The sequence below is a fragment of the Cheilinus undulatus genome, linkage group 3, assembly GCF_018320785.1.
Source record: "Cheilinus undulatus linkage group 3, ASM1832078v1, whole genome shotgun sequence".
Taxonomy (NCBI): domain Eukaryota; kingdom Metazoa; phylum Chordata; class Actinopteri; order Labriformes; family Labridae; genus Cheilinus; species Cheilinus undulatus.
This window is the reverse complement of record NC_054867.1, coordinates 44,314,537-44,336,553: the sequence shown is the minus strand read 5'-3', so window position 1 is coordinate 44,336,553 and position 22,017 is coordinate 44,314,537. Positions and strand designations below refer to the sequence as shown.

Genomic DNA, 22,017 nt, shown 5'->3' with positions numbered 1-22,017 from the left:
AAGACACGGGAAAACAGGAGGCGGGAAGCCAGCTGCTGAAGGACTGACAGACACTGTAAACAAATCTATAGTTTGTTTAGTTAGATGGTACACCAGGACAGCTAAGAATAAAGACAGCAAATCAGGGAAATAACTTGCTATGAAATACATCAGTTAAGTCTCTAATAAATTAAAGATTTCAAAAGAAGCTAAAATGATTGTTAAACTTCCAATTCAATTCAATACAACCTTATTTGTCCCAAAGGCAATTCAGTTTGACAACAATACACAGTGCACATGCAGCAGCCAACACACAACACTCAACAATTCACTCAACAATAACACTGTCAGAGATAACATGCAGGTATTCTCTATGTCTCCCAAGGATGCACAAATACAAATGCCATGCATAAAGAAAATGGACAATAAGGAGAGAAAGCCAAGGGGCTACAGTTAGTAGCCTCAAATTTAGAGTGGAGACATAGGACTACGATTGAATCTCATCTTACTCTCCCAAAAATGCAAATATGTTATCCAGTCTCTCACTTAAAACCCTATACCTTGATTAATTTAGTAGGTTGTGTAAGCAGTTTAGTTGCACTAAGCTGCTAGTAACTGGACTAGCAACTAGACAAGGAAAAGGCAAACAAATGGCAATTTAATTCAAAATTCAAACAAGGGAAAAGAACCTTGTATTGAGACCAATGTTCTGAAAATACAAATATGCTGCCATTTGCCATTTGGGAGCCAAAACAACCAGGTAGCCACCATTTCCATTGCTTTTTGTTAAGATAGTAGTATATGCAAGCAGACAGTTCTTTTCCATCTTTGTGAAAATGCATTTCAGGACCATACCTCCACTATGCTTTGGGCACGCTGCCCACACCTCCCCACCTAACCCTTCCTCATTGTTCACACTAAGTGTGGCCTTTGGTAGGACCTCTGTTGATCTCAATTCAGATAAGCTGAGCTCCATTCAGATTTGCATCCCAAAAAATGATTTGGTTCCTATTTCATTGAACTTTAGACCAAACAAAGTATTTTCTTTGGTTTTAAAGTCCTTTGATTCAAAGTCAATCTTATTTTTATCGATGGAACTCTGCCTCTGCATACAGCGTCCCTGACTGGCCAGGCCCAACTTTCTTCCCCATAATAGTGGCAGGGGTAAAGATTGGTGAAGGAGTTCATGTGAAAAAATATGTGTGAAACATTTTGGAGCTTCTAAAGAAACATAAACAAGCTCAGGGAAATGCAATCCCACCAATGTAAGCACAGAGCTGAGAACAATAAACCCAGAGGGAGTATTATTTCACTCTTTCTTGGGGTCATTCTTCCACAACAGAGCTACAGAGCTTAGGCTGGGCTCAAAATATCCAGCCTGATCCTACCTGAGTCCATTCACATTCTCTGCGAGTCTGGCATGCCCATTAACTGTATTTATGGACCCCAGCCTGATTAAAACCAGTATTACAGGGATGACCTATAGGGCCTTTGTCTATAGCTGCCGTTTTTAGCAATGGCAGCACTTATTTTCAACAAAAAAAAACAATGCAGTCCACCCGGTTCTTCAGCACTCAGTGTCCTGCACAAAAACACCTTGTGCATCTGCTTTTTTTTCTCAGTTAAAAGAAAAAGTCCATCTCATGGAAGAGCTCTGTCTTTGACAATATCACTTCTCCCTCACTGGCCAATCAAAATTAACATGGGGAGGGACGTATAATACCAGTTTTGCCATCAGCAATGGCAGGGGAGAAACATATCTGACTTGTCTTTTCAAGGATAAAGTTTCCAGGTCTACAGCTGCTGCAAATGCCAAGAAATTACTAGTTTACATAATTTTCAAAGTTTCTTGGTGATATTTTCTTGAATAAAAGAAAACATTAAGTGCACACTTAAAAAAATGCCATTACAAAGAAAGTAGATGTCTATTGTTTAAAGGGGACAGTAATAGTTTGTTAAAAAAAGATGCAAAACTAAGGTTATGCTCACTGGCAATGCAAAAAATGTCAGCCGAGGGCACAGGCCCATTACAAGTGTTTGCTTTTAACAAAACAGCAATGAGCATGCCATTGTGAGCTGCATACAGGTTGAAGTCTTTTAGGAGAGCATTAGTCTGTTAACAGAGACTACAGTCTGCAATGTAGTTCACATATGTCATTACTAAACTGAGTTGCATTACAACAGATCATAAAATTATGTTTTAATCTTTGTTAGTAGCAGAGTCATTTTTTACAGTCTTTCTTCCTCATTTGCTCAAAAACACATTTAAAGAAAAATGTAGACTGGCACATAATGTTTCAGAACTCATCCACTTGGAATGAACTTTATATTGAGAAGACTCAGTACAGGCAGCACATCTCCAGTTGAACTGAATCTGTATAGTTGGTCTGCACCTTCTGAAGTTGTTCTGAATTTATTACAGGGCAAAAGATTGAGATTCAAAAAAACTAGGGTATCATCTAGTTATGCCTTTATGTCTGGCAGGATGATCAGATGTCTTTGACCCATGGGCTGCATCTAGATTCAAAGTCTGGTATAAATTCATAGCTTACCAGGGTGAAAAAGTTCCATCTATCCATGAATCTGTCCCTGATTCATGGATAGATGGAATCACCCAAACTTTGTTTGAGTAAAACTGTGACTCCCAATCAAATCAGCAACACCACACCAACCAAATAATTAAACAGGTGTCATTTCTAAATGCTTGACTTTTTAATTCTTTTGAACTTCAACCAACTGCAAACAGCTGACACAGTCAAATCTCCTCACAGCCTCAAACAAGCAAGTTCTGCCAATATTCAGTTTCTTCTCTCCATGCATAACCAAACTATGAATGACCAGCTTGCTGCTGAGACTCCCTGCTGAGTAGGAAGGTGTGAAAGCTCTGGTGTAAATGAGGCTCGCTATTTTTACACAAAACAGAGAAAAACATACGTTGCAGATAATTGGACACATTTGACAACTGTGGCACAGACTCAGTTTGAATTAAATTAGAATCAGTGCAATATAATTTGGTGCAGAGACTGAAATATGCTTCTCTTTGTTGTCGTATATTAGATTTCTTAAAGCAGACAGCAACATCACACTAATGAGACATTTAGAGCAAAAGCAATTTAGTGGATGAATTCCATCAGCAAGACTAATGTTACTGCAGAATCATGCATTTCTTCAAGCAGCCTGAATCATTTTTTCAGTAATGAACATAGTGAGTGAGCTGGACAGTCTTTATGCTTTCATGCCTCTAACCAGCTCAACATGAGGCTGACAAATAATTGGCAAGTTTACAACCGTTTACTGGTTCTGCAGCAGAGCATCCCTATGTTTGTTTGTTTGTTTTTGCTTTAGGGTGAAGAAAGGAAGAAAACGGTTTGTCAGAAAAGGTCATGAAATGTTTTAATCTTTACAGCTCAGTATCACTGCCCTTACAAGTACGAGTCAGGCAGGCGTGTAACGGAAACACAGAAGATCAAACATGAAAGAAAATGCATACACTATTCAGCATAAATGCATTTTAAATCACGCATGAGTGTTTAAATATTAACAGTTATTCAGAGCACCTTAGTTTTATTGCTCCCAGGAAAAATGAGTTAATCTTAGTTTTTAAAGCCAGAAAATTTTCATCTGATTTTCAACAGTGCCAAAGCAACAAAGAAAGAATTACAAACTGTATTTTGCAATGTTTTTTTATCATTCCAATTTCTAATACAATATGCTCATTTAAGTTTTAGTGATGTTTTTCTGATCATAAAAAATGTAAAAAAAAAAAAAAAAAAAAAAGTTTTGATCAGGTTGTAACAACAGAATACTAAGACAGAGAGTTCATTAATAAATATGGGTGTGACAAGACACTCGTCACAAGACGAGACGAGATGAGATTTGGGCCCATGAGACACGAAACGAGACGAGATTTTACACTTTTTTTTAATTTTGGAAAAAAATTTATGAGAGGAAAATATGTCCTTCATGCAGCTGAAAGTCATAATTGCGAAGCATTCTATTCAGAAATATTTAAACTAACCCCTCTTGTGCTGAAACTGTACATTTTAATGCTCTTCAAATCAAACTTTTCATTTTAATAGTCTATCACATCTTTATTTTACTACATTATACACTCATTGCTACAATGATAATAAAATAATACCAAAAAAAGCATTTAGATTATTTTAAAAGTAATTTAAAAACTATTTACAACAGACCTAACACAGCTGCATCAGCAAAATCAAACATTTTCGTACCCTCTTTAAGGACATCCATGTTTAAAATACTCAAAAGAAATATTTCTATCAATAACACGTTTGTTTTTTTACAGTAATTTAGAGAAATAGCTTATTTGATCATTTTGTGGTCTTTTTGTCTCATATGAGCTTTAACAATGTTGGACACGACACACAGATGAGTGTTTACGTCAATGAGTGTGCGTTGGTGAGCGAGTGTGTGTCTCTGCTCTGTCTGCTGTCAGACAAAAAACAGGGTGTGTTTAACTGGAGCTAGAACTTCGCTTTTTGGAGCTAACAATGGACTCTATGGTGCTCAGACTGAGTTTGTTTTTCTATGCTAAGTTTACTCCTGCAGTATACAACAGCCCGTTTCACTACTCATGTCAAACTTCTGATTGATGATAGCACAGCCAACAGCTGATGGATGTGTGACTGGCAGACGATGAGATGAGAAGGAGACATGACGAAGCAGCGACTGAATCAAAGTTACAAAGTCACAGATACCGGCACTATGAGCGAGTCTGGGCGCATACACGACCTCGCGAAGACTTCACAGGTTTCAAGCAGCAGCATCTCATAATTTCGGATGGTTATAATGAACTATTCATTTGCAGATCATATACGGCCCGAGGAGCGCACGCGGAGGAGGGGTGGGGGTCGGAGCTGGCAAACCAACAGTTTTAAAGTGTCCATGGCATTGTTGTGATCTTTAATAACTTCCAGTTAGGTTTTGTTTTCTGTCAGGAGAGCTGCTGCTCCTGATGTCAGGTCAATATTGATCCCGCAAGATGATTTTCACTTTGATGAGACATCTCGTGATGTTTTGATCTCGCAAGATCCCATGGCACGAGATCTCGTTACACCCCTATTGGCAAATAACCCAGATTTTTTAAAATCATAGCTCACATGTATCTTGGTTTGCTCTCCACCAGTCTTTGCTGTTGAATGAAGTTGCACAAAATTTAGGAGAAATTAAAACATACATATATACACTTACTATAGAATCTGTGAGTTTTCGTTTACATTTCAAAAAGGATTCATGCTTACACTCCAACATTTTGATGACAACCATACACTTCTTTTTGCATTTTGGTACACAGTATGTGCAAAAAAGACTGAAAAACGCTGTAGTGTACATGCCAGGCCAGTAGTTGGCAGTGTGACTTTGTAATGAAACAACACAAGCATGTGCACAGCTGGACTGTAAACATACAAAAATGGTTGATGCACAAATGTCTGTGTGAACAGATGATGAGGTCAGGTTGCTACTCCAGGAAACCTTGGACTACAAAGTGATTCAATTTGAAGAAAATGTTGACTGGGACTGAGCGGCACAAGCAGAACTCTTATTGCCAGTTTCCACAACAGCAGTGATGGCACTGTTCTCCAGTTTCCACTCTAGAGCCCGCTTTCAGAACTGTTCATTTTCAGACACATGAAACTGTCATGTAAATGTGGCCTAAGAGGGAAAATGCAAGTAGCTCACCTTCAATCAATGGCTTGTCAGGAGAAAACCAAATTAGCAGAGCTGGGTAAACGTCAGTTAATCCATTTATCTATTAATTACTGTTGGTGTTAATTTTTCCAAATCTTTAAAGGTACAGTGAGTAAAATCAGGAATGTTAGTGACATCCGACAGGCAGATTCTAGATGGCAAAGCTCATTTTACGTGACCAAAACCAGTGTAACTTAAAAAAAAGGACATTTGTTATTTGGTCCCTTCTCTGGTACTGCAGTAACATGCAAGATGCAAAAATCCAAGATGGCCGAGTCTGTTGTGGGGACACTCCCTATGTATGAATAAAAGCCTTTTCAAAGCTGATATAAATAAAACAACTGTATATATTCTGTGAAATAACACTAATCTAAACAGACTTGCTCATGAACATTATGTTTAATTTTTCAAGTTTGTTCCATTAAATGCTACTAGGCGAAATGTTACACACTGTACTTTTAATGTGGATGGTAATTACAGAATGAGCAAAACTAGGGATGCACAATACTGGAATTTTGCTGATATCTGATATGCCAATATTTACAAATTAATTTTAACTAATACTGATATCAATATTTGAATGTAGTTTAGACCTAAAACTAAGTCCTTAAACACACAATTTATAGTTTGAAGATGAAAAAATCAACAAATGCCATCAAATTAAAACACACATTAAGGAGTAAAGAATGATGATTTTTTAAAATTTATCTTTAGTTAACTTTTATTTAACCAGATAAAAACCCATTGAGATCGGGACCTCGTTTACAAGGGTGACCTGGCCAAGAGGTCAGCAGCACATGTCATAATAAATAATCATATTCAATCATATTCATATTCATGATAAATGAAGAAAAAGACTTTGGCTGTTGCAGGTCTGTTTGGTTGGTTCATGTGGCTAATATTTAGAACAGATTTCATAGCCAAACTATTGGCATTAATTCCCATATCTGCTGACACAATAACTCACTTTTTTTAGCTAACACCTGCTGATACCTACGGAGCCCAGGAGGTGACATGAATGTTTTTTGTTTTTTTTTTTTAAATACACACGTTCGATTTATTATCTCGTACGTGCATTTTATTATCTCGCACGTGCGATTTACTATCTTGTACATGCGATTTAGTATCTCGTGCGTACGTTTTATTCATATCTTGTACGTGCGATTTGTCAGTATCTCGCACTGACATGAAAATAAAAGGCGTGCACGAGATGCTGAGAAATCGTACGTACGAGATATGAATAAAACGCACACACGAGATAATAAAACGCACACACGAGATAATAAAACGCACGCGCGAGATACTACATTGCACATTTGTATTAAAAAAAAAAACACTTTCATGTCACCTCCCGGGCTCCGTAGATACCCATATAATACTGATATGAATGTGCATCCCCAATCAAAAGCCTGCTCGTAGATGCTAAGATGGACTGTGGAGACCTTGAGCAAGAACATATGGCTTCCTGTACTTTAGAGAATTTTGAATAACAGGCCAAAACAGCCGTCTCGAGCCCTGGATATGTTATTGTGAAAAGCTGCTAGACTTGCATGAAGTTTCTTGAGTGCTACAAAAAGGAGACAGTGTTGAGATATCACAAAACTTAATATTTCTGGACCTCCTATACAGACACTCAGGGCAACTGTGACTCAGTCAACAGATAAAGTAATATTTTTAATTTACTGTTTATACCTTTGCAAATCAGTCCCTTATTAAGTAGAAGAAGGTGTAATGTGTTGATACTCAGAAGCTCATTGGAGAGAAAGTCTTCCAAGCATGCAGAGATACTGATTTAAAGCAAATTTGCTCATTCCACTAAATATTTAAGTCTTCCTAAGTCAAACTATTTACTATACAGTTGTTAAAAAAATGAAAAAGAACTTGTCTTTTCACATCTATCACAGTACCTGATCTTTCTGTCTCACTAACCAGTTATCATTTTATCATATCTTATATTTCTTGTTGCACGTATAAAAATGTTCAAGTAGAAACTGGGAAAAAAAAAAAATCAATGATCTCTTTTCTCGAGCTTTAACAAAGACATGCAGGGTTTCAAAGTTTCAAACACTTACAGAAGAGCTAATATATCAAATAAGGACAATTTACACTGAATTCTAACTGCTGACTTTTTCTTTTTCGAATTCAGACAATCTGAGAGTGCCTGTGAGGACATCTGTATCATAACATGTCAGTAAAGCTACAGACCTCAGACCTCTCTATCAGCACTCATGATGTAACCACATCTTCTGTGACTCACAGGAAACAGATCAATAAGTATTGCATTCCAGCACCAGTATTTGAGGGAGGACTACTCTTGCTGCAAGGTAAAGGAAATGTGGTCAGATTTGTGCGGTTCACATATAGTATAACAGGAGCAGAGAGAGAGGCCCTGTATGCTGTGGGCCTGCAGATTATTGTTGCTAAGCAATCCTGATAGTGTCCATCAGAGGTCCAGAATTGCCCAGAACCAGACTATAGCTGAGGTGACCATCCAATCAAATAAGAAATTGGACAAGGGCCAGAGTCAAGTCATTGCCTGAGCAGTGGGTACGGGCATGAGATGCATGCTGACTGCTCTCCTCTGCTGTGATGTATGATGGCTATGATTCAATTTTAGCTGCAAGTCACACACACCACCAAAAAACACAACTTTATGCCTGCAAAAGAAATATTTGCAGCAAATAAAACACAAAATGAGCAAAAACTTCAGAAAATTCCTGCACTCCTTATCCAACTCAGGAATAAGTCAGCTCTCTAACTTCCAAAACTTAGCAAATTCCTCTCTTTGCATTCAAATGATGGGTGGTTAGGACTGCAAAACACCTCAGGACAGGTCTATATGCTCCCTTATTTGTTTAAGCCTTGTGTTTACCTTTATGTAATTAGCACTTAGTCCTTATCTGCCTGATTTCTACAGCTCAACATTGGCCAGCATCACTCAACAGGGAAAAAGGGCAGTGACACATCCTGATTCACAACGGTATTCAGGTATTAAAGAAAACCACTGCATTGTTGTAGTTTTCAATGAGTCTTTTAGTTTGAAAATGCAGAAAAGATGCTGTAGGAAAAGCAATCTTCTAGTGCGATTTGATTTTTTATTCAAGCCACATAACTGCATCTTAATCTAATAAAGATCTTCGAAACAGAACTCACCAGTCAGATGTGGTATTCCCCTTTGTGAGGAGGCCCATCCAATATCAATAACTGTATGGGCTTCAGTCCCTCAGAGCTGTGGTAACATAGTCTGATCTCTCCCATAAGCAGAGACTGCAGTCTCCTCTCACTTCTCTCCACTGCAGCACTACACCCCTCCTCCTCCTCCTCTTCCTCCTCCTCTCCCAGTGCTCACCATCTCCCCCATTTTCCACACACACCTCCCTACTCTCTCTCTATCTCTCCCTGCTCATGCACGCAGCCTTTTTACCTCTTTGTCTCCATCTCTCTCTGTCTTTCTTTCTTTCTCTCTCTCCCTCCAAGCTTATTTGTGATGCTGCTCACACAGCTGATTGCAGCACGCCACTCTTTGGTCTAGCATTGGAGGCCAGTTGTAAAAGATCAATATGCACAAGCATTTAGGGGTGGAGGGGCTGTGTTTGAGTCAAGCCACCGTTTGCAAAGATCAGAGATGGAGGGGCGAGATCGTAGGAACTCTTAGGGCTGTGCTGACTTTACTACATCAGCTCCACACAGTAGCATCACACTGAGCTCATGCAATTAATTGGATCTCCAAAAATTGATCTCAGAAGAGTGATATAACCCTCCGGAGAGAGTCTCCCTCGTTAAAGGCATCCAGCACGAACAACGGACACCGTGAATGATTAGGTCAACCTGTCTGCCTTTCAATGATCCCTCAGGAGGCTTGTCAATGATAATTGGAAGTGAGTGGATTGCAAAGTATCATCTCCAGTTACAAAACAAACATAAATACAGCTGTAGTGATCATGGGAGATCAGTTACAATATGTAACAGCTGATTTGTCACTAATAAATACATGTATTATGTGAAGATTTTGGTTAAAAACTTAATGCTCTATATCCTGAAGTTACATCAGTTTTGCATTTCAAATTGACAAATGCATGTAAATGTCCCTCATGAGTCACTTTAGCACACATTTGAGCCCCTTTCATTTCCAGCTTTCAATCTATTCCCCAGCTTTCTCCTCAAATGCCTCCCTCTCTTCCTCTCCTCTCTCTGTCTCCTTGGGGAAATACCTTCCTGTGTGCTCATGGTTAGCCAGCAGCTGTCAGAAGTCAGTGTGAGGTGGCTCCTCTTACTTCAGGTTACAATGCAATGAGCCGCTTCAGCCAGCAGGGGGCAGGGATCTCACATTAAAATGCTGCATCACACAGCAAACCATTTACCCCACTTTAAATTCAGATGTGGTACAAAGCTGTGAGTACAGCATATATATTCAGTAGCTTTGTCAAGTTTAGTAAAAGTAACAGTTACAAGCATTATAACCCAAAAAGTTTAACTTAAACTTTTCAATGTGGCCTTCACAGTACAATTTTCTTGTAAAGCCTAATGGATGTTTCTCTGTCTGATTCTGTGAGTGTTTGAGAGTGTTAATGAGCTAACTGACCTTGCTATCTATTTGCAAGACACTAAACTAAAATGAAAGCGAGCGCTGAGTGGGCATGTCAAAAACATCAGGGGATCTGAAAAGGTGAAGGACAGGGGTGAAGTTAGGAAGACGAAGCTGCCTGGTTGCAATTTTAGACCTGAGATTGTTTTTGTAGAGCTGTAGATTGTATTGCTGGATCTGTTATACAAAAAACATACAACTAACTACAGTACACTGGATAACTTCCAGTGCTTTAAGCTGGCACATCATGTCTACTTTATCAGTCTCCTGTAGTCTAAATGAAACGCCTGTGCTGGGCTTTGGTCAATTATAATATGGATCAAGGCCCAGAGCAGGTTTCTGACCCTGTATTAACCAGCTCTAAAGAGCCTTTCTCAGAACAGCTGGCTTTGTGGTCTGTCTCTTTGATGCTTATGAGCTCCTTTTCCCCTCGCCCCTCTCTTCCATGGGGTGTGCAGACAAGAGCATAGCTCTGTGCTTTCATGGCTGTGGGTAGAGATCTATGGGTGGAGATACCAGGTAAGTGGCAGGCATTATTATAGTGGCTCAAAGTAATGTAATAATGGGCACAAAGACCCTGAGATTTCATGTTTCAGACATAGACTGACCACAGCTAAAGGACTAAGTTCGCTTATTCCCATTTTGTGGGTTCACAGACACTCCAGAAAATATGTGCAAAAAATAAAAGCATGCTTTTCATAATATGCCCTTTTTTTAAAGATATATGTGCAGTCAGGGATAAATGATTCTCTTCTTGTTGAACAGAGTTAGAAGATGTAAGCCTAAATTTGCCTGGAAAGAAGCTGGCAGAACAGATAATAGTACTGATAAGGTCCTGGGTAACTGTGGAGCCATAAGAGCTTATGCATAGTAGTACACAGTGTTGTTCGTTACACAGGTTTATATGTTGTTTGCAGATAATGGCATGTCACCCAGGACCTCCACATGGGAGGCAAGAAATGGCTTCTGCATGGTGAAGTGCTATCAAGATGTCAAAGTTTTGTTCTGAGCAAAACAGTCAAAATGGAAAGTAAAAAACAAGAGCTTCTTCTGAGTCCCAGAAGTTGTGACACATAAATGCAAAGAGTTGAAAAAAGCTCAGAGAAACGGCATCAAACAATGATTAAAAACCTCCATCGAAAGTTTGTAAGAGCAGAGTCAGACAATGCAAGTGTAAAGAAACCAGGAAAAACCTCACTGAGATCAAGAATCTTATTTACAAGAGTGTCCTGGCTAAGACAGGGAGCAGTCATTTAGCTACTTAACTTTACATATTTGGCTAAAATCAACATAAATACTAACCACAGAGGCAGTATTTCTAGAAACTTGTAATATCACTTTATAGAGGAGAGCTTGTATTGCAGCTAGGTAAAGTACCCTACTTAAGTATTTGCCCTTCTCTAAAAACATACTTAAGCCAAAACAATTTGGCAGCCGTTAGATACTGCTTCTGATCCAAGATTGTTGACCCAGCCACCATGAAACAGCTGTGAACCTCAAGACTCTTGAAGGCCTTCATTTAGAAAAGCATGTGGAAGAAGGTCTTTAGGACTAAATAGTGATATCAAGCCCCTCTATGCCAGGTAAATCTGTCAACCTTTAAAAAAAAAGTCTTTTCCATTAAGTGGCAGCATCATATCCAATGTACCTAGAGATTTTCTGATGATACCTGCAGATCTATGTACAACTTCAGCATACTGACTTTCATCCATTCCTTGTGATTCCCAACCAATATTTTGACTTCCAAGAATCAGTGTGCATTGAGCAGCTTGATAACGTAGCACAGCACATGGATAGGCCTTAATTTATGTCTGTCATCATGCAGATCCATCTTGTGACTCCAAAATACAATTGTGTCCAGTCTGAGAAAGTACCAGACCAATCAGTGTCATTTGAGGAGAAAGAGGCGGTAGTAATACTGAAAGTCTATATACAGGGGCTGCTGATGTAGATATGCTCCGTTTTGATCAAAACTGCACCACATTCCTTTATCAAAAGAAGAGCAAAGAACTGTACTAAAAGCTTTATTTGATGGGAAAAATGTTTTTGCTCTCTCCAAACTGGCCATGGCATGAATTTGTCTCACCTACTGATTCCAGTAATAGTTGACAACCAGCTACTGTGGCAAGTTCACTCTGGAGCTGCACATGCCCACTAATGTCATATGCTTTGTCACTCTGATTGGTCAATAATACACAAGACAGACGGAATGTTTTTTTCAGTCTGCCTCCGTAATGTTCTTCAACGCTTTCTGCCCTTCCCAAACACAGAGTATGGGCAGTCCAGATGGATGCAAGACATTTTACATGCAATGGAAACGTGAAAGTCTATCCAGCATGCCAGGTTAGCATCATCAGGCTGTGGAAAAACCCAGCTGTAGCACAGATTTTACATATTTATGTAGGCTGTAACACACAGTAAGAGTTCTCTGCCACTAGTTCAGCCCTTACACTCTGAATAAACAACCATTTTCATGAAAATTAAAGAAGCATTTCCAACACCATTCCCAATTATTGTTACCTTCTTCATACCGATGGTGTGAGTCTTTTATTTACTAAGTCTTTTATTAACTACCTGTAGTGAGCAGCACTGCATTTGTCATGTTTACCTGTTTAAAAGGAGGCTAAAAAATCAACTTTAATCGGATCTTCTCACATGTTGAAAGACCGTAACCTAAAAAATAGCTGGACATGTCTCACAATTTTAAATATCTGTTATTAAATCAAACATGGTGGGATGTACTGCTGAACCAAAGTTACTCTGGACCTGTTCCTGTATTCTGGTCTTACTGCATCTGAAAAGACATGAAAACAATTTAGAAAAAGTTTAATTATGTGAGGACGTGACAGGATCCATGTTCTAGGACCTCTTAGACCTACTTATAAAACCTTATTTGTTCACTCCTTACAGAAACTGTTGATTAAAAATTAAACAGTTTGTTATTTTAGGTAATGTGTTGATGTAGCAGCAGTGTCAAGGTTGCAGAGGTTTCTTTGAGTTAATCATGTTAATGACTCAGATTAAAAGATGTTGGCAGGCAGATTTGTTTTACTTTAGATGGAGCCAAATTTTCTCAGAGGCTCTTCTTTTACACCTTAGAGGCTTTTACATTACTGGCACAAAGTGACAGACGGAGGAACAAAAGACGTCTAGACAGATGTTCAAACTGGTTAAATAAATTCACAAAGAAGACAACCTTTTAAACTCTGAGGTTTAAATTCAAAAGGACTCTGTTCACTGGTCAACAGAGCTATTTAAATGGACAGTTTCTATAGACAGTAATTACATAATGGCCCTTCTGCAAAGCATGGCAGCACTCACTGTAAATTTGCATGATTCAAAGAGAAACCTTGGCAACAACTGTGACTTAGATAACTTAAAGGAGACTATAACTTAAACAGAATGCATTTTCAAACAAAATTTTAACCAAAAAATGGACAGAAATGTTGCCAAACAAATAACCATTAATGTAGTGGGAGTGGATCAGTAGATGCCTGGTACAGAACTAAGTTTAGAATGAATTCAAGAAAGCCCTCAGTGGACATCTACACATTTTATTCAATTTATTTTCCTGTTATAGCAAATATTAGTTCTTTCTCAAATTCTATATCTCTTCTCCTCGGTCTCAAAAGCTCTAAAAAGACACTGAAACAGACCAAACACACCTCATTAGTTCGGACTATGGCTGCATGAGATTCTGTTGTCTGGCCTACAGATCAGTGGTTCACATACTTTCTTAAAGCTGGGACCCCCTTTTGCTGAGACCCCTCCCTGCTCACGACTTCGATGAGTAAACATATGAAGAAGTAGGGGAAGCATACCCATTAAGCCCAGGCACCATTTAAGCCCACTTGCAACTTTGAAGTCAATTTAAAAAAAAAAGAGGGGCCTGTATAATGCTATACATTATTTTGTCCAATCACACAATTTCTTAATCATATGTCAGTTTTTGTTTGACACCAATCACATTTGTCGATATTGAATAAGGCTCGCCTATATTCGTGCAGTCTCAAGGAGGCTCAGATAAAGTCGCCTCAAAACTTTGGTGTTTTGGGACCCCTCAGAAAGAACCTCTTTTCAACTATTTTCAGCCACTGACTTGTTAAGTACATTCATATTATGTAACTTGAGAGATTATTGATTTGTTTTTTGTGTATAAACAGGTAGTTTTTTGTCATTTCTTACTATTTAGTTTTATGTGAAAAGATGAGTCATGCTAGCTAGCGTAGCGAGCGAATCAGTAGTCAATACATGTAGCCCTACTGATAGACACACTGCTTAAGGATTAAAAATGATAAGTACACAAACTAAGTGTTTTCTGTTTCATTTTACATAAATCTTCATATTAAGACACAGAAAATGGTTTGGGTGGGTGAAATATTCTCAAAAAATGTCTTTTTTCCAAGGTGGGCTTAAATGGTACAGTGACCCAAAAAACAGCTAGCGTAAGCTAACTTTGAACAAGATATTTGGTGAGAACATATTATCTTTATTTCCCTGGTAGTCACTGTAGAACCATTTAAGCACATCTTATGTGTTTCAATAGGAAATAATGACATTTTGAGGTTTGATAGCTTTTCACTGTAATCCTGTGTTGGATGTTGTTATACCTCACTAACTTCATTAACACCAGTACACCACAGATCACACACTGCTCAAAAGAATCGTTATGTCAATTAATTTTGCATAATAATTTGTTTACAGTGAGAAAAAATGCCAAGAAAAAGGAGGAATTACAGCAACTGTCCTAAAATCACCATTTTTACAAGCCAAACATTAAATCCAAGTTCAATAAGATATTGTTGATGCACTATAATGTCATTTAATACTTTTAAAAACAAACACTTTTTTTTTTCATTTTGTCAATATTGAATCAAATTTTGTCAATATTAAATAAAATGTTCACTGAAATGTTAAATTCTGAAACCATTGAAAATTAGTTTTAGGCCTACTTAGTCATGTTTGTGGAGGTCCATTTTTACAAGCCAAACATTAAATCCAAGTTCAAAAAATAAATTGTGTTTAACATGTATAGCATGTTACTGCATTAATATGTGTTTACTACCTAAAATATGTAAGAATTTTTTAAATTTCTGTCAATAAATGTGGCCGTGGGCTTATTAGGAACACAGATGGGCTTAAATGGTGCTTCGGTTACATATAAGCCCATGCCAGACTTTTGACTTTATTCATAAAATTTCTTTAATTTGTTCTTTGAAATATGCATAAGTAAAAAATATACTTTCAAATGAGAGATTAATTCTTCATTTTAACAAATGATCATGTTTATAAACCATCTTAGAATCTATGAAAAATACATGAACTTCAATTCTGGTGGGCTTAATGGGTACACTTAACCTAAAACAAACACAATGTTAGTCACAATTTTAGTGAATAAGTTTCAATTTTGTTTAAAAATTTACTGCAACATAAAACCTCAAAATTGTAGAAGTGACTACAACCATCGCCTGAGATGGAGGATTAAAATCTCACACTCTGAAGACAATTCCCTGAAAATAAAAACTAAGTAAATGTCTTTCAGATGTTTATTTCCAGTCCTTCAATAATTTCAGTGACTACTGTGGGCTTTTGTGGTACGTATTCTCAAATCTCAAATGCAGCTGCGAGACTGACACTCAATGCATTTTCAGTGTCCAGGTTTGATTTATATTTTGTCTTGATTGAACAGTAGAAACCCAAATTTACACAGGTAGGAAGTTGGAAAAGGGATTAATGTGGCCAGAGTTCTCCTGAGTACCAGTGGGTACTCCTTTTCCACTCTAATCCAAAATGTAGACAATGTCTTGGAATAGAACTGCAACCACACTGTTAAATCAGAGGTGGCATCAATGAACTGCAGTGCTGAAGTCATCAACTGTTCAGCTCCTCCTGTCATGGCATTGTGCCCCCTGGGGGTAGATGGCCAGTTTTTGGATTGGATTATCATGTTAAATACAGCTTTATCTCAAGATTTGATAAACTGCAAGTAAAAAAGCTTTTCATAAATTTAGTTATCTCAAGAAATCAACTGATATTTACTTTCTTCAAAAGGAAAACCTGTTTATTCTGAGATAGTGAGATACATAGGTGAAGAAAACACCCAAAGAAAGACTTCTTAGGCTGGAAAAATGGAATAAGAAAAATTTATGGACGCTTAGCTTCCATATAATTCAAAACAAGAGGTTTTAGTTCATCCTGTAGTGATTTTGGTTGGGATCTAGGGGGATCCCTGGTCCAAGCAGTGCCCTTAAATAAGCAACAAACCAACAATTGCTCAGGCGTTCATTCGTGTGCTAACCTTGCGGAGCAGATGGATTGGTCAGACGCCATGTCTGACATCAGGCGGATCCATCTCACAAAGCTTCAAGCTTATACACTTTGTTCCCAGTCAGAAAATGGCCGGGCCAATCATTGCCATTTAAGGAGAAAGAGGCTGTAGCTACAGCCACAGATAAGCTGCAAGCCTGAATACAAAAGAGGCTGGTATAGAGATCAACATTGATGTAGCTATAGTGGCAGTTTCATCACTTCTTGACAACATTTCTTTATTCAGTCAGGAACACTCTCGTCATACATTTTACCATTTTATTGCAAAATGGAAATACAGTTTTACTTGGAGGAGAAGACTCTGCTCTAAAATGCTCCCTGGGTTAGTCAAGCAGCATGCTTTGACCGTCCAGGCAGTGTGTTGCTAGAAACCTCCATATGGATGGATACATTAATGACAACGGTATTGAATACGATAACAGTTCAAAATCAATTCATCCATAGTAGCATGAATTTTAACATGAGGGTGTAGCAAGCTTTATGCTATAAAGGAGGAGGCTGGGGTGGAGGAGGTTAAGCTTTGCCTGCAGTAGCAGGGTTAGCATTAATGCATCAGCATTAGTGCAAACAGGGATTAATGAAAAGTATGCTGTGTTTAAATACCCCGCTGTATTTAGAGATATGAGGTGTGATTGGCTGTGGGAGCTGGGAAGCGATAATAAGGATCAGCTGGCCGTCGGCTGATAATGACCAGGCGTATGACTGCCATGTCCTCCATGTACCAACGCCAGGCTTCATTAAAAGAAGAGCAAAGAAGCTAACAAAGATGATTTTTCTCTTCTCCTGACAACTTTCAGAAAAAGTTTATTTTACCAACAACAGAGATGCTCCTTAAGGTCAACGGACCTTCTCTTCCAGGAACTACATTGTTCCTTTGGCCAGCTATTGTCTGTGAACCAAGGACTAAAGTTTCAGGAAGATGTAAATCAGGCATTATAACACAGCCAGGTTTCAGGAAGACAAAGTCACCATCACAGTCAATCAAAAACAATAATTCAGTTACGAAAGATCTAATATTTAACATAATTGTAACAATATTTTTTAGGCAGAAACTGTATTTGTAGTTTTAATTTAAATCAGAATATTCTTTTTTACATCTTTTCTATCTTTGTTGTCATCAAAGCTCCGGGTCCTGGAATAGACATAATCTCTATAAAGTTTTATATGTAAAAAAATATTATTATTGCATTACTATCATATTTTATATATTATCATTATCTTATCAAATCTTTGTATGTTTTCAGTCATCTAGGCCCTGCTTATCCAAAGCTTTATAAAAACTTAGAAAATGGACTTGGTTAAGGTTGCTGAAGACATTTTGTGGTCATCTAAGACTTTGTTTCTCAGCTGGTGGGTTGGGACAAAAAGCTGGTCACAAAGCCATTTTCAGTGGCTCCCGGATGTTTGCCTGGGTAAAAATGTGTAGCAGTTAGTTCATAATATGCTTTATTTTGAAATGTATACCTCCATTTCTTTGTTCCATTGCATCTTTTGTTCTACTTCAAGTCCAAACTTCCCAATTTTTCATTAAAATTGTTTGGTTATGATTGAAAATTTAAGAAATTTGAGTCATGATTTGTGGTTAGGGAGGTGGCAGTCTTGATGCTTCATGAGTTGAGAATCACTGATCTCTGAGTCAGCAGCATTGTTGGCTGGTTACCAATCAGAAGTTTTGAGCACTGCAGCCCTACCCCCCACAGTTCTGGGGAAAGAGAGCCTGGTCTCTCTAATCAAAAAGCACAGAGTTCCTAAAAAGATTCTTAGTTCCTGAGGAACGCCCCTGTGGTCAAAAAGCACCTGTGTACTGACTCGACAACAGCTGCATGTTGAGCTCTGACTATGTAGTTCACTCCTCAGAGGAGCACATGCTCACTAAGACATATTTTATAGCTCTCATTGACCCATAATGAATGGAACAGAGAGAACTTCCATCTGATCATCCTCCAAGTAAACGTGTTGCTATAAAAATGTTCATTTAATGTGTATGCAAGTTGTTGTTCCTCTTCTGCTCATTAAATATAGTTTATAAAATGTATCTGAGATAACATCAAATACAATAATGGCTTATAGACTTAGAATGTCAGAAGATTTTAACAAACATGCATCAAGAAAAATAAGAAATAGTTTTTGTTTGTATAAAGTAAATTCTTAAAATGTGATTGATTAGGTCGGTGCTTTCTGAAAATAATAGCTCATCATTTGGAGCGTGGTCACCAGGTTTAATCAGCTAATGTTCCTGACCAGAATCAATAACTCACTACCTCCTGACTCAGCAGCTTTTATGCTCAGCAGACTTCAGTGCAAGGTCGCAATGCAGCCAAAGAACTGTTAGTGCAGTGTGATGGTTTCACTTGGACTCCCAGTGCATCATGGGATACTCCAACTCAGCTCTTCCCTGAATCTGTGAATGAGTACATCTCCCTCTCTCTTTGCTAGAGCCACTCTCCTCTCAATAGGATGAGTCAGGCCCCAGGACCGTGCTGTGCTGGGACGTCAATAAGAGCGACGTAAACGGCTATCAAAGCCCCCCGATATCAAACATATGCATAGAACAGCTGGTGCCAAAGTGTGCCGGGACACTTTGATCGAGATGATTTGTCTCCTCTGAGGCAGCAGAGGGGATGTGGAAAAAACACTGCAACCTCTAAGCTCCTGCAGGGAGTGCTGCAATGCAGGGGTGTAACGGAGAAACACAAAGCTGAAGGCAGTTTGTCCGACACTCAGCTGCAGACACTCTTCATCCATTTCCTGACATGCTTCACTTCTTTCTCTCCTCTGCTTTCATCCTTTACTTCTATCTCTCTGGCCTTTTCTATCTCTCTACTTTCTTTTTCTACACAGACACTCACACACACTTAAGGGACCAGCTCCACTCTGGCCCATTAAACTGCAGCGTCAACAACAGGAAACAAAACGCACCATATGGTTCTGTTTGGCCCCGTGCATCAGCTGCAGTGTCTGGGTGTCTTGGAAAAAGCAGTTGGTCAACAGGGTGATGCTGTTTATTTTTGTATGTGTAAGGACTGGGCAGTTTATCAAGGTTTAAGATGTAGTGATGTCTTGTTAAATGTGATATAGGGTAAGACAATGCCTTTACATCAGTAGAGTTTATATTGATTTTAGAAAGGCAAAGAATAATAGATGCCAGACCTAATGCCTAATATATAATTATTATTATTATCATTAATGACCTCAAGATAATCGGTCATTTAGTCTAAAGGGGAATTATCATTTATTCATTTATTTGAATCTATTTAGAAGCATTCATTCCTGTGTGATAACAGGAGCAAAAATAGGAGACCTAGACATCCACAGTTGACTAATTTATTTCTCTTAATATTAAAAAACAGCAGAAAAATTCCTTCTTACTTGCTTACGATACATTGGCAAACATTTGGAAAAGTAGGTGGAAATGGCCAGGAATGGGAAAAATCATTGATCTTTTCCAGTTCCTCCAACTTTTCTTAATGTTACCAATATATTCCTGCAATTAATACCCCCTTTTCCAAATGTTGCATATATATTAGTGCGATTTAAACCCATTTTCCAAGTGTTTCTATCACATCTGTGCTATTTGGAACAATTTTTATAAATTTTGCCAGTGTGTTTATGAAATTTAGCCCTACTTCCAAATGTTCATAAAACAAGCATGCAATTTTAGACTTACTTTTCCAAATGTTGCTAATGAAATACTTCAATCCAGATCCACATTCCAAATGTTGCCAACCTATTCATGCAATAAACTTGCTTCCCAAACATAACCCACCGTATTTTATTACTCATTTTTAACAGAAAGAAAACATAACCTGCCTATTTTTGCAATTAAGACCCATTTTTTCCAAATGTTGCCCACATATTTGTGCAATTGAGACCCACCATACCAAATTTTTATAAAGTATTTATACAAAACCAACCAACTTCTTCAAAGGTTACCCAGCGATTCTTGCAATTTATACAAACTTTGCCAATGCTTCCCCTAGAATTGTTCAATACCGGCAATTTTTTCCAAACACTGTCAACTCATTTGTGCAACTTTGACCCACTTTTCCAAATGTTGCAGAAGAAATTCTTCAATTCAGACCCTGCTTCCAAATGTTTCCAACCTATTTGTGCAAATAAGAACCACTTTACAAACATTGCCAACATATTTGTCCAACTTCAAATGTTACCAATGCATTGGACAATGTATACTCACTTTGCCAACCACTGCCAAAATAATTCATCAATATGAACATATTTTCTTAACATTGGCAAAAGACTTGTGCAATTTCAGCCCTCTCCAAAGGTTGGCAACATATTTGTGCTATTTAGACCCAGTTTTTCCAAATGGTATTTTTGTGCGATCTAGACCCACTTTATGTAATGTTTCCAATATTTTTGTGCAATTTGGACTCATCTTTCAAATTTTTGCCATAAGCAAATGTTGTCACCATAAGAGTGCAATTAAGAGCCACTTTTCCAAATGTTGCCAGTGTAATCTTTTATTTCAGACAACCGTTCCAAATGTTGTCATCCTAGCTGTGCAAGACAGACCTGCTTTCTAAACATTGCCATCCTATTCATGCAAATTCAATCCATTTTTCCAAATGGTTCCAACACGAGCGTGCAATTTAGATGCTATTCCAAGCATTACTAAAGGAATTCCTCAATTTAGACCCACTTTACAAATGTTGCCTATATATTTGTGGAATTTAGACCCACTTTTCCAAATGTTTGCAAAGTATTTGTGCAATTTTGACCACTTTTTTTTTAAAAGTTGCAAATGTATTTTTGCATTTTATACTCACTTTGCCCACTGCTGCCACAATAATTCCTGACTATGGACCAATTTTTCAATATTACCAAAGCATGTGTGCAATTTTGATCCACTTTTCCAAATGTGCCAATGTATTTGTACAATTTGTCTCCCTTTGCCAATTGTTGCAAAGCTGTAAGTGCATTTCAACCAACTTTTCCAAATATTGCCAATGTGTCCCTGCAATTATTATTGGCTTTGCCTATTGACACGAACACACTTGCGTCATTCATACTCACATTGCCACATGTTGCCAACATATTTATGTAATTTAGACCCACTTTTCCAAATGTTGCCAATGTATTTGTGCAGATGCTGTGTCTCTTTTTGCTACAAACATGACTGATATTTATTTACTTTTTCCATACCATTGGTCAGTGAAATAAGAGATTTTATCACATTGAAAACATGGTGTTTTAGAGCATACATTTTTTGACAAATTCAATATATGTAAATGTTTCTATTATTTTTGGACAATTTATACAGTGTATAGGATTTTTAGACAATTGTTTTTTTTTCTTTGCGGAGAAAAAATATTGATATACATCATGCATTGCCATTCAGATAAAAACACAGAGATATGATTTTTGGTCTCTATATATCTCAGCACCAGTATGTT

General features: G+C 37.9%; 1 protein-coding gene across 3 annotated transcripts in view; it reads right to left on the bottom strand.

The window, feature by feature from the left end:
• LOC121506876 (synaptotagmin-2-like) overlaps positions 1–22,017 on the bottom strand; it is a 63,239-nt gene that overhangs the window by 23,869 nt on the left and 17,353 nt on the right. Inside the window, exon 1 of one of the 3 annotated variants that reach the window (XM_041782854.1) lies at positions 8,845–8,969. The exons of the other annotated variants lie outside the window; for them this stretch is intronic. The gene's annotated coding sequence lies outside the window, so the exon portion shown is untranslated. Of the gene's footprint in view, positions 1–8,844; positions 8,970–22,017 lie in introns of those variants that run through there. 3 annotated transcript variants of the gene reach the window in all.